The sequence below is a fragment of the Apteryx mantelli genome, chromosome 2 (genome assembly GCF_036417845.1).
Source record: "Apteryx mantelli isolate bAptMan1 chromosome 2, bAptMan1.hap1, whole genome shotgun sequence".
NCBI lineage: Eukaryota > Metazoa > Chordata > Aves > Apterygiformes > Apterygidae > Apteryx > Apteryx mantelli.
The window spans coordinates 83,613,146-83,628,137 of record NC_089979.1 but is presented as its reverse complement, the minus strand read 5'-3'; positions in this window follow the sequence as shown (position 1 = coordinate 83,628,137).

Genomic DNA, 14,992 nt, shown 5'->3' with positions numbered 1-14,992 from the left:
TGCACATGTATATGCAATTGCAAACAAATGAACAAATACACAAGAAAGCCCTCCTCTCTTGATAAATTTAATCTGAGTTCTTCCAGATATGTTATCAATTTTGCATTTGGCAAGCGTGATGGTGACATTTCAAGAAGAACAGCTAAACCACCTTTAGATCAACTGCACATACTTGAAAGAAATCATATTTTTGCAGAGAACAAAATCAAATTAAACATACTTTTTCAACCTAAATAATAACAAGAACTATATTTGTAGAGTCCATGAAAACAAAAAGCAGATGGTGAAGCACAGCACTGCTAAGAAAGAAGGAAAAAAAATACAAATAAATACTATGCTTCAACCTTTGTATGGTTGTACCTATGTCACATTAGAAATTAGATGGACTCATCAGCATTTTAAGCTCCTTATTAGTTCGTTGAAAGGCTCATATACAATCACCAGGACACACATGTGATTCTCCTCCTTTCCAGCTTTAACAGATCATGAAGGGTACTACTCTTCTGCAACCTTCTTCTTTACCAAGAGGTCAAATGGAGGTACACCTTAAAGTTAGGACAGCAGAAGTGAGATCAAGAAAGTACCTGTTCTTTCTTATGCTGTCCCTTTTATGGGACATGCTTTCAAGGAGTAAAGCAGTACAGTTGAGAAAAGGATATACTCCAATAAACCTCTCTAACAGAGACTGCCTTTAACAGGGCACAAGCCAGATGAAGGGGGGGTGGGGGCGGGAAGAAGGGGAGACAGGAATTCCCCTGTTCTTTCCCAACAGATCATAAAGGAATTGCTGGTGCCAAATCCAGTTGCAACCCACAGGTCTGTAAGTCTCACTAGGAAGGAGTCTCTTCTATTCCTTTTAAGTCTTCAGCTATGACTTCTAACAGAAACTAGCACTCTAGCCCTGTGCTTTTATTCAGCCCTTATTTTGAAACAGCTTTCTTCAGCAGAGCTCAGAGTAGGAACCAGATGAAAATTCTGACTGAGAATACAAAACTATGGAATGGGGAGTGGTTGCAAACTATTTTTTTTTTATTATAACTTTTTCAGTTATCACTTCGTGGCTTGCCAACCTTAAGATTTGCATGATCTCTCATTTGCTATCTATAATTGCACAGGGATAAACTTAATGGTTAGAGAGGGGGAAGCTGTCTAACAACAGAAATGCAATATGGCATTCAACATTTAACATGTCTTACCAAAAATCATATGAATGATAAGGATTCAGTTTCCAGATAATTCATGGAATATTTCTAGCTATTTTAGATAATTCAGTGGAGAATTCAGTCTACTTTTGACAACAGGTGGAGCAGGGACTTCAAGGTACAGTTTCTTACTATGTTCCATAACTCAGAGAGAACGCCATGAATTTCAAATCTCACCCTTAAAATACACGTTTGGATACTATAGAAGCAATAAAACCAAACACAAGATCTGTACCAAAAAAATCTACTAATGTGCAAATCAGATCATTCCAGATTTTGGTTTTATCTATTCTATGCAATTTTTTCTAGAGACATCACAAACAAACACAAAACTTGCCTATGTATACTCAATTCTCTGTGCATACAAACAGACCAAGACACAGCATAATACCTAGCTGTAAGGAATGAGAGATTGCTAGTAAATAAAAAAAATAACGAACTCACCTACTTGATTTGTATGAGTAGGTAAAGTCTAGATAGCCAAAATTAGAAACAGGTAAAATCTTTTTTCTCAGCTAGATTATTAGGAAAACAAGTTTGATTTTCTCTTAATGTTGCGAAGCAAAGGTTGAGTCTTTTAAACTATTACCACCATTGAAGATTCAAGCTTATATTTCAAGACTCACATATTCTACATAGAGTGCAGAACAGTGTTCAGTTAGTAGTGGTACTAGCATGAACTCCAGAACTTACAGGCCAAAAAAAATCAAATTTTGGGGGGAAAATCCAAAAGAGAAGAATTTGCACATATTTTCAGGTATAAGATAAATTGGGATGTTGTAGAATCTTAATGAAATGGCCTTTTTAAAGCATTTTACTCAGTTAAATGAAAATGGCATGCACATCTCTTAGAGCACAATATGAGGCTAGTAGTCGTGCGCATATGGTCATCATCTGTGTCAGATTCTAATGGACCTCACCAGATCTGTCCCACTGCACAGTCAAAAGAGCTACGGAGGAGGAGGATGACAACGACAGAATTTTGAAACAGTATTTTCTCCTTCAATGCAAAAGCAGATTGTCACTCAGAAATGGGATGTTCAGCTTGTGAAAGCAGTCCAGACTTCTGGTAAAAGTTGTTTTTAACTGAATACATAATTATTACTTACTAGAAATTTTTAATTTCTGTGCTTAAAACATTCACCTGAGAGGCATAAAATATCAGTAACAATTGATTACCTGTGTTTTAATTAGAAGTATGCCAAAACCAAATGTACCAATATAAATATACTGTAGATAGGTTTTTCTTCCCCTGCTGGAAGGGGAATACAGGTTTTGTATCATTGACTCCATTAAACTCCAATATTCTTTTATGTTGTAAATTATTTCTTGGTCTGATCTAAGCTATCCCTTATGAGAATTCTCGGAGCACTTCTCCCATCTCCATCCCACCAAATGTTTCTACTTCAGACCAGTCTGTCTTAATACAATGCCTTCCACAGCTGTGACAGTATCTTCAGTGTTTATTCATCATCAGAAGCTTACAGCTTCTTACATTTTGAGAGACCTCAAGAGCACTCCATCAGGAGAGACCTCAACCATAGTCAGTCTAAATGGAGACAAGACAGACAATGGGTGAGAAAGAAATACTGTAAAACCAGTCAGTGATAGAACTGGGAATAAGATCTGAATTTTCTGTTGCCTAGGCCGGTGCATTTTGGCATTACAACCACTCCCTCCTAATCTGAAAGGCTATAATCATCTTTCTCCTTTCTGTTTGGACTGTCAGGAGATCTGACCTTTTCACAGGTATTGATGAATTTTTCCTCACAAGGATATCCTTAAGGCCATTAGTGTCCCCACTGGCCTTCAAAAAACTGAAGCACCAAGAGATGTTAAATGCCCTGCCTTCAGTCACTTAGGTCACACCACAACAGTATCAGGAAGAGTCCTACCAGCCTAGTCAGGCTGCCAAGACTGCCCTCTTCTCTATGTATGCCCTACTCTTCAGTTTCTCCGACACTTGTGTTAATCGGATAAATGATGCTAGCTAGGTTATGCTTGCAATTGGGCCCAAACAGTTACATTTATCTAAATCAAGATATGATCTCAGAATAAATAGAAAGAAATAAAAGTGTTAACTATATATATATATATATATATAACTATATATAACTGTATATAACTATATATATAAACTATATATAAGAATCATAAAGGCAAAAAACGTGGGGGGAGAATACTCTAATGAGAACAGTAAGATGCAATTCTACTAGTGTATTTAAGATTAGAAGTAAAGGAAAATTCCTCAGTCAACCATCTAACAAAAAGGTGAAAAAAGTTAAAGTTGCATTCTAAAAGCAAAAATGAGATCTGCATAGATGGATGTTAAAAGATTCGTGCCAAGAAACATAATCTATAACAGATCTTTCAAATAATTTCTTAGTATTCCTGTAGTAGAGAAAACAAGGCACTGGAGTAGAAAAATGAGCACTTCATTTTAACACTAAAGTTTGCCCTAAGTCCCCATTAACAAAGATAAATCACTTGTCTGTAAGATTTGCTTTGAATTAAGGAAGAGAGGAGAGGAGAGGAGAGGAGAGGAGAGGAGAGGAGAGGAGAGGAGAGGAGAGGAGAGCAATGCATTCCCACAAAACACAGCCATGCATTAAAAAAATTGCCAGGTAATTCACTGAAATTCTGTATTTGTGCTAAAACAATATGGCTGCTATTGTATACAGCATACTTTCTTTTTCACAGTAGCGTGTCTTAAACATCCTAAAGTGAACAAACATCTTTGCCTTTAACAAAAATCTGTGTAGGGGAAAAGGGAAAAAACAAAAATAAAACATCCATCATAGTTTGAAAACCCATCATTAGTATCTGCAGAACAGAGTTGTGTTTTCTAACCTTTGGATTTCTGTGTTATACACTTTTTTTTTTTTTTTAATATCTATTCTGGTAAGCATAGGCAAATTATCAGCTCTTTTATTCTAAATACAAGGGTGCAGCCAGAGCACTCAGGGGACTTGTAGGGACTTGGGTATGAAATGACACCCTGGATTGGAGTTCATGGCCTTAGTGTTTGAGTGGGATGCAAAAGAGTTGCAGAACTCCAGGCTGCCGAAGAATGGCTGCCTTCTCTCAGCAGGAAACATAAAGGAGTGCAGATCTGTGTTCAACTCTAACTCCAGGGGCAAATTACCTAGAGTTAACAAATGTTCCAATCCAGATTTGGATGACACAGCTGCCCCTTCTCACACCCTGAGATCTGATCTTTCTGTAATTGAGATCAGATTCTTACTGAAGTATCACTGAAAGAAAATCTCATTTTGAAGTCAGTCTGTCCTTTGCCGAGTCCAGCTAAAAGATCGACATCTACATCGTAAGCAGAGCTTTTGTCATAAAGCTTTCTGAAAAAAGAAACATGTTAATTGTCAAAAGATAACTTTTATACAAATAACAAAATACTGAATTCTAAATCAAAATCATGGGCTAGATACAGGCAAGTCTAATTTTAGAAATGGTAGCCAGACATAATCAGAATAAGCAAAATATGTAATAGAGGACATGACCATGCAGGTACCTTATACTAAAACATAGTTGGTACTTAAGATGAGAAATCACCATCGTCTAATGTCCAGTCAATGCTTTACATAAAACCGCTTTATTGCCTTGGATAATTGCCAAATGGATAAATGTCCACATCATAAATATGCACATACAAAAATCATTATTGGTGCTAATTAGAGTAGCAACCTTGTTGGCAGTCTCAACAGAAAAAGAAAAGAGATTTTGCTTAGGTGACAGCATAACATCTGATGCCAAAAGAAAAATGGATGAAAAAATGTTGGCACAGAAATCTGCCTATGAAATCTAAGGAGTTAAAATTATTAGAAAAAAAAATATCTGCTGCATTTGGTTGTCCCTAAGTAGAGTGGATGCTAATACACAGAGCTTGTTCCTTCTTTGTTGGTTTGCCTGGCTTACTCAGAATCAGCAAAGGTAAAAATAAGAATATAATAAGACACAATTAAACATATGTTTTAAAGATCATTGTATGTTAAGTGACATTTATGTACAACTCTATGATTTCTTCCCTATAGAACTGAACACTTTCAGGCATAAGCAAAGATGAAAATGTTATTTTTGTGGGGGGGGGGGTTAGATATTTTTGTGTTTCGTTAGACATTTTGATAATGACAGATGTGAATTGTTTTCTTTTCATTACTATTTGAAGCTTAGGAATTTTTACTTTGATATTATTCCAAAAATAGATGTCAAACTACAGTTTTCAAACTCCATTTTTACTACAGTATCATTTAATGTACTATGGCTCTTGATTTGTTTAAATGAAGAAAAATATTCAACAGGAAATTTCTTCAAATGTAGGTCAAAAGACAGTTGAGTAGAAAGTACAGTGCGCTTGAGGAGACTTACCATGACAGCTTCCTAGATTTCACTGTGAAGAAAGGTACAATCCTGAATTTTTCAAAGGCTGACATAATTTAAATGAGTTGAAAAAAATGTAAAATTGAACACTAAACTGTGAAAACTGTAAGATGGTGCATGGAACATCACTCTCACTGTTAACGTTTTTGCTACAGGGAAAAAATGTGGGTAGGAAGAAGCTGGTAACAACAGAACATTCCTGCTACAGGTATACAATAGCCGCTACGTGGCAAAGGCTGTCTAGACTAACAGCAACTGCACAGGACAAGTTCTAGAGATAATCACCTCTGTTCCTTCTCTGCCATCAGCTCCTTTTATGAATTTTGACCAATCACTTATCTCTGTTCATCACTACAGTGGAGAAATTAATTACAGAATGAATATATTTCACCTTCAATTTGCAAATTGCTCATGCAGAGCTTACAGTTTCCTTGCATTTCTTCTGCATAATTAATCATTCAACTTCTCAGTTGACAGTTTTTATTTTTTCTTTTTCTTTTCACTGAAACTCAGGCAATGCTAGCTAATTTTGACTGGAAACGTATATAATAATGTTTGATTTGTTTCCCCTGATTGGGTAAGAATAGCTTTTAACCAATTAAATTTTTGTTACATATCTATGAATTCCTAATTACCTTTCACAAAATATTTTCTGAACTCAATAGATTTTTTTTTTCAAACAAAAAAGTTTGGCCAGAAATATAATGGGAAATATGCATCACTTGGCATTAAAGAACAGTAAATAACTTCAGTAAAGAGTACCAAATAACCATTTTATTTTATTTTTTTTTATTTGTTGGCTTTCTCAAAGTACTGTTAGAACTGACATACCGATGTTTGGACCATGTAATTACAAAGCAACTGGAAGTTAAATAATAATAGTAATATAATGATTTACCATGACTATATGATTTCTACAAAGGCTATTAAGGCGCATAATATTTTTATAAGTACGCTTTGAGATTTTTGTTTTATTTGGACCTAGAAGAATGGTATTAGGGTTTGTGGTGAATGCGAACAATTTTAAAGGTCATGACCTCCCTTCACATGCAAAAAAGATGCCCCAGGACTCGGGAATATTTCTAGAACAATCTCTTACCCCACATTCAGAACCTATAAAAAGAGAGGTGGATACAGTGCCTCTAGAGAGCAGCAGTGAACTTTTTTTTGAGTCAGGAAACATACAGGTAGAAAATACTGCACCGCCCCATCCTCCTCTCCCCTCCCTGCCCTCCACCAAAAAAAAATCCGGCCTCCAGAGTTGAGGTCACCACAATGTTAGGTTTAGACAAACCTGCTATGGATCACCAGAAAGGCAAAAAGAAATCCAAAATAAGGCGACTGCTATCTTCATTAGAGGCATGCTGCTTTTCTTAAAATGGCATTCTTTCTGGGTCAGGCTGACAGAAAGGCAGGTTTCCCAGAGAAAGCAATACACCTTGTTGGTCCAATTTCCACATCATACAGCCAAAATATAATTATCTTATTTCATAACAGCATGCTATATTTCAAAGGCGTTTCTGTTTTAAATCCCTATTTCTCACCCTAAGACTTTGCAAATATAAAGGAGAGAAATTAATCTACTTAAAATAGCAAGAATATCAGAAGCAGCGCTTTTAGATTTGCTTTTATAACAGTCATATTCTGAAGTTTCTGTCCTTTCAGAATCAGTATCTTTGACTTTCTAGGTATATGTTAAAATTGTCATTTCCAATTCTGAGAAAATAACAACTGAGAGATGCAAGAACATTGTGTTTTATTAAAAGATGACAGGTATTGCTACAGAGTTATCGTTGTAGGCTAATCTCTGGCACGTGACAGAGATATTAAATTTAGATCATGTACATCCTGACTTTCTTAGTGATATACTGAGAATTCCACTTCATTCTTTTGCTTGGTTTTCTGTCCATCTCTACTGTGATATATTTTGAAAAATAAAACCTTGACTTTTCTTGGAAAATTACAAAGAGGAACCTTGAATATACTATGTTAGAAAATAAAATGAAACAGTACCTAATTGTATCAGTAATTTATTTAGCATATTTTAATGATTTTAAGCTGTATTGAGCTAAGCCTTATCTGTACATTCTGAAATTTAGATTTAGCTTTACTTTCAAGACAGTAGTCAGCCATTAACATTTTCTGTCTTTCAAGAGGATTTCACAAAATTAGCTGCAGACTAATCCTATAAAAAACGTTATTTCACTTATGTTTAGTATAAGCAGCTCTGTTCCATGCACTAGTTCATTTTTCAAGAACCACCGTCCAGTCTCTGCTTCAAAACTTTGGTTGGATTTGTGTTCACCTATGGAAAAGAAGAGGGAAGAGCATGGAGTGGAAAGGGAGAAACTGCATTACAATAGACATATTTGTTAAAATATGGAAGGGTCAGACATTGACAAGTTAACCAAATTTAGTAAATGTCTTCATCTAAATAGTGCAGTGAATCTAAAAATAGAACTTTTCCAGTCTAAGCAACTGTGCACAAATCATTCCATCTCTCTAAGGCAATGGGTTAGTAAATCAATAAGTAAGCAAGAAATACAGGCTTATTTCTTGCCTATGAGTGAATGAACCATTGAGGACAATAGCACAGTGTTTCTAATTTTAGTTGCTGATACCTTTCGTGAGAATCACAGTGCACAGAGCTACTGCATGGCAAAGAATTTATGAAATTATTTGGTTAAACTAAAATAGTTGTGAAATTTTCTGAAAGAACAATTCTCTAATTACTAGTCCCAGAGACCCAAGTTACTAGTCAGCCATGCAGAATACCTGCAGGCTCGTATAATAGGTTAGGGCCAGGTTACATATGCCCGCTAGCTTATTCTTCCATTTCAGAGTAAGGTGACAAATGTCAGTTAACACAGCTAAGTATTTGTTACACCAGTGTCTTCTACAGATATTGCATCTCTTTTTATTTTCTGGTTAAGAGGATGTGCAGTGTGATTTTTCGCCTCAAGAATGGAACAGGAAGCAAATGTATGCAAGTGTGACCATGAAAATATTTTTTGTTCTTGTTACATAATGTTCTTATCCTTCTCAATAAGTTCACTGATAAAGTGAACTGATAAAGTTCACCCCCTATCAGTGAGGAATTAAAATAAATGTTGGGTCAGGGTCATTGTGTATGCAGCAATAATTAGTCTCCAGTTTTAAAATTAAGCCAGAACAGAATGCGGTAGGGAACCAAAGATAAGGACACACTGTACTGCATCTTGGGATGTACTCTCATCTTGAGATGAAAGAACTCTCAGCTTACATTTGGCTGCAGCAAATCTTTTAGGTCAGTGACAAAGTGCAAGGTAAAATAAGTTTCTGAATAAGCTACACATTTCTTAATCAAAGCAAACATGGCTAGCAAGATATACAAGTAACTGTTATTTATACAAGTAACTGCTATTTTCTCCTTTATATTTTAATGAACTCTTTCTTGTAATAAACTGAAAGTGATTTGCCATCCTTTTTCAAGGTATTTTTCTATTCTTTTCAAGTCATTTAGATACATACACACACACTACATTTTGCGCTACATATCATTTTGGCAGTTTATAGAAGAAATCATAGTAACATAGAATCTCTTACAAAGGCTCTATTTCATAGTACATTAAAAGTAAATTTATATACAAAAATAAGATGGGTATATGCACATACATACACATATGGTCTATGAAATGTAACATTTTTCTGTTTATGAAAATTTCTGTCTGTGAAATTATAACCCACACTGAGATAAATTATCCCTATTAATGTCAGCGGATTTTAGGCTGGAGAGATGGGAATTGCTTCATCTGTATGTCAGGTTAAAAAAATGAGCACATAAAACCCTACAGGAATTAGAGATACACAGGCTATATAAAAGATAATTAATACTGAATCATTCTTTTTCCAAGACAAAAATCTTGGTCTAGGAATCGAAAGAGAAGGCAATTAACAGCCAGTGGCAGTGTGAATGCGTACCTCAAATTGCACCATGCAGAGGTCATGTTTCACAGGCTCAGGTAGTATTTAAGCCAGATCCACAGATACAGCCAAAGAGCACAAAGTGGGAACCAGTCTTCTGTTGAAAGACAACAGGAGACCCTCACCTTTTTGACACTCTGATCCCTGTTGTGCTCCAAGCACAGCCAATCCTTCACGCTGCATTAAAGCACTGTATGTGATTCTGAACCTGGTTTTGGGCTCTGTCAGTCATTCATCTTTTTCCTCCCCATAAAAGTCTTTAAGTCTGTGTGCTATCCCATAGAAAAAAAGTTCCCACAAATCTTTATTCTGCCAGGCTAACTATCGTTGTGAGAAACCCTGCAGGAAAGAAATGCATGGCTGAAAATTTTCCTGATGCTATGACATTTGTAACATGTCTTTTGAATGAGGATTTTCTCCTCATGAGGAGGTGAGTGCACACTAAGTGCACATGAAGGCTGAGCTCACACTAAGTGTTTAGTGTTAATTAGCTTCAAAAGTCAACCAACCAGAAGAAATAAATGCACTGGAAATTAGGCTTCCACAAACTCACACATCTTCCACCTCCACAGAGAACTATTTCTTAAAAAAAAGATTAGTTTTTAAAATTACGTGATCTTTGTAAGCACCATTTCTTATTTGTCCTTGATTGTGTCAGTGTAACATCTAGAAGGCCATTAATTTATTGACTACTTGAAACAACTGTGACAGAATTCTCCTACTATTACTATATCATTCTTAGCTCATGAACATCTTATTTTATTTCACCTCTGGTGTTAAATTTCAAACAGAATGAATGACTTAAGGAACGGACTATATTCTGCCCCCTGAGAGATGCACAGCTTTGCTTAAAGAGCAAGAAATCTTGAATATTTATCTGTTTACTTCAGTTAAGAGAAGCTTCAAGGCTGCTAGAACAATTGAGATGAAATAGGGAGGTAGCACCTACAATCATTTCTCAGTTTAGTTTCATAATTTTAGAGAACACTTATTCCAGAAAGAAATGTAGCATTTTATATGGGGGGGGGGGAAAAATCTACAAAATGCAATTGACTGGAGATATCATTAGGATATCCACTCAACAGTGACTGGAAAATCAATGATTTAGCTGCTCAAGCAACACCTTTAAACAGAATGTATTAGGACACTCATTTATTTTTCAAGTTAAATTTTTAAATATATAAAATTAACAGTTAAATATAAATAAAAGCTAGAGAGACCAGAACAATGGCATAAAAACTCACAAAGGAAAAAGCCTCTGTCTTACACCACTAACCATTACTTGTGGCTAACTATTGCCTGGATTTGTACAGTATAGCGTTAGGTGACCATCTCCAGTAGACAGGGAGCCTGACATTAAAATGACATTAATGATAATCTGCAATGAGAGAAAGAGGAGATTTTAGCTTTGGGTATATTATTAAAGAAGATCAAAAGGACATTTCACCTCTCCCACAGACAAAATTTTGTTCAATTTAGTCAAAGACAAAATTCTTTGAGTGAGACATAATTTATCAAAAGTCACCATCTCCCTGTCTGTGGAACTGTGACATTTTTACTAAAACACCAAAGCCTTTTTCATTCTATTCTGCTTCTTTTTTAACTACAAAACTGCTCTATTTAAGCTATTAATATATGCAAATCTAGTACGAATACTTCATTTAAATCTTTGTTACTCAGAGGCCTCCTCCCCCAAAGTCCAATATTGTACATCATTGTTTCTGTTTTCTGAGAATATTTACTAGTTGCATGGAATATGAATACCCACAGCCATTTATTTCTCACTCTAAGAATATTTTCTGTATCTGTGCTACACAGTTGCTCATAGTTATTTGGACTATATTGGTTCCTATATTTGAAGCTGCCTGGAAAGGCTGCTGTCAGTGTTCAGATTTTTTTTCAACCCACTGGCTCTGGGGTATTTAAAATCCCTTGAGAGATGTGTCATTCTAGAATTTAGAGAATAAAAAACACCAGACTTGTTCTGAAATCATACTGATACCACTGAAAAGTTGTTCATGTATTTAGAAATGCCGAACCTTTCTCTCTGCGACTGAAAGGAAAAATATTTATACCCTTACTTATGTCTTCTCCCCCTGATTCCCCTTTTCCAAACTAGAAATATCTGGGCACATCAGAGCTACTGTACGTTGCTCAAAATAATAAGAAAAGGGAGACTATGTCAAAATGGGAATTAGATATGCACTAAACCTAAGGTTACCAGGTTTGGTAGGCGACAGAGGGAAGATAAGCCTATTGAAAAACTATTCTTTCACCTACTGTCCTACTTTCTTCTTCATCTACTGTTCTACTGTTGGCCTGGTAGGCTTTTCTTCATTCTTAGTCAGACCTCTACTCGTATTTCTCCTCCATTTTTGTCCCAGTCTGGCAATAGAAGATTTAGAAAGAAAGTATTATCAACCCCCAACGGCTGTGTAGCTCGCCCAAATGATTTCTCAACATTAGCACTTCTGCTTTGCTTTGCAGAAGGTAAAGAAATTTTTAGAATCGTAGAGACAATCTCAAAGAGGTGCTGTGGTGTGGCTGACTGGAACTGGCATTAAGTAGGAAGGTAATAAAACAAAACAATCTAATGTCTCCAACTTTCTCTGCACTCAGAATTCCTTCTCTGCACCCTTGCATTATAACCTGCACTCTGCTTTCCTCCAGTATTCCCCCTTGCATTGCACAGGTAGATAGCCCAGGGCAAGATTTCACTCTCTTTCTCTCTCTCTCTCTCTCTCTCTCTCTCTCTTTATTTTATTATTGTAAGTTTTCCTCTTTCTTTGGCCATTGACTGACCTCTGTTTCTCTGGTTAAAGTGAGTGCTATTCCAGCAGCTTCTGTGGTTCCTTTCACAAATCTCCCACTCTCCTTTTTCTGACTACACGCTGGACATTTTCCAAGACGAAATTGCAATGAGAACTCATTTCCCTTCCTTGCACAATTGCCCCCTTACATCTTCCTCCTTCCCCCAAACATAAAGGATTAAAGCTGATGAGAAACTTCTAAGCTTTCCAGTGATCCTTTTGGTCTCATTTACTTCTGGTCTCAAACTATCCTCCATATTTTTTCACCTCATATTTTACTTTGTGCATTCTCTCACAATGTATATACACATTGATTTTTCTCATTTAAGCCTCTTCAACTGTCACTCCATTATCTTTTGTTTTATACTCTCCCAGACTTTATTCAGTGAAAGAGCTCTTGCCACAAACTTCTAAATTCTTCATTACCAAAGATTAGAATAAATTTCAGTATTATGTATTGTCAAAAAAAAATCATTAACTTGCTTGTGACTTAAGCTGGAGGGCTGCAAAATGTGGTTAATTCCTTACCTAAACTTATCTTGGGAAGGCATTATAAGAATGCTTAAATGTCTTGTTATCCTTGTGCATTTGCAAAGGCACACTGTTTTTGTGTCTTCTTATTCAAAAGTTCCTAAGTGTTTTGAAAGAACATGATACCTTGCATTTTATATCTGCATGATCGCCACAGCTCAGCCGAAACGGCTGTGCAATATTCTAAGAAACAATTTCATTGTGAGCACAAATGTACCTTTTCTAAAAATTGAAGATTTTTGTCTTACACATAGCGTCTCAAATGATTGCTTAAACATTATGCAGTAGGCTAATAAAGAAAATGCAGGGTCACAGTAACAGTAAAACTAATGTGGAAGTGTTGAGTCATCTAAAAAGGCTGAGGAACAGAAAATCCCCTGCCAGCAGAATGACTTCTCCATTTAATAATTCTGCCAAGTTGTTGGATTGTATTTTACTGAATTTCTGAAAATAAATCCTAGATTTTTAGGGTTTGTCAAATTTGTTATATTTTGCTAAGTTCATTTTGGAAACCTTTGCTTCTACAACTCCAGTTACTAAGTAAACCTCATTTTCGTGTGAATGATTGATTTTAACCCCAGGACAAAAGAAAGAAAGAAAACCCTGAAGCAAGAAATGCAAATGTAAAGTGTTCCACAGACAATATTTGCTGCTTTATACAAAAATTGATGTAAAAAAACTATCATCTAATGAAAAATTAAAAATCAGGAGAGTTATCAAAATGGTTAACATCACATGAAAAGCTGTGAATAAAGAAAATTTATTTTCTTTTAAAAGGAGGGGGAAATTAGTGGAAATCTGCCTTGTATGAAACTTGTGGATATTTGGAAGATACATACAATGAAAACAGGAAAAAAATAATCATTCAACTCCCTACACAGCACAGAACACTTTATTCAAGCCCTGTCAATCAGACATTCATTTTTCTAATGTTGGATAACTTTTACTGCAAATTTGAAGAACAAACTTACATTTCTTTTAAAAATCACAATCTCAAATGTTATACTGATGCAACACAAGAATGATTTTAGTCACTTACGGGCATAAATTAAGGGACTCGCAATGACATCCCACATCACCCATGGATGCGAGGCAAACCTCCTTGTATCTCTTCTTTAAATGAAAATACCCAAAAGATACCCCAAAACTTTAAATCTTTTATACTGTTTTATTAAAATATAGTCTGAAATAACGGAACTTGTTTAAATAGAGAAAATTCAGCTCTGCTGTCTGAGACAAAATAAAAGGTTCTGAAACCAGATCTCCAGCCGACAGTACCCTTGCAAGAAGAGCCCTTGTTTCGCCTTGCTGTCAAATCAAGCAAGCTGTCAGTGGTCCCCTGCACCCAGCCCATACTGGAAACCTAGAAAGACTCCTCTGCCCTGCTGACCAGTCGCTCCTCTCTCAACCGAATGCAACGCAGCAGTGCATCTGCTGTGAATACTGAACAAACAAGTGCTGCCCTTCACAGGAACATGCAAGTTAAGGAAAAAACACTAGTCAGGAAGTGAAAGAAAAAATCTGAGAGAACTACAAACTGCTGAAACTGAAAAGTAATTACAGGAGGGCAAAGGGGGGAACAATAACAAATAGGAGAAATGCTGTGATAACCTATTTATTTGTTCTGCTAAGTGTATATTGAATTTCCAAAAATTGAGTATCTAGAGTAGTTATCTTAAACCATTTTATAAGGATGATTTGGAGATATGTTTTCTAATTCAAACCGTGATATTTTATTAGCAACCCAAATGCATTACAATTTTCAATATTTCTACCTCTGAATAAGTCTAGCCTAAAATATGTAAAAAAGAAATGTAATAAGCATTTTGGATAGTTCTAAGTATCTGAGACAAGGATTTGGATGGAAACCATTAAAAAAAAATTAATGACATTTGCTTTCACCATTAGAATATAATAAATTGAAAATCAGAAATGTATGACAGATAACCTTGAGGAAAATGACAAGAAGGGAGGAGAATCCAAAGAAGTAGTTTAAATATTTCTAAGTTTCCATCAAGAGTAACCATTTTTAGAATCTTTATTAAAATTCTCCAGTTCTTGGAAGTAAATCTTCCGCAAAATCCTTTTAAAATT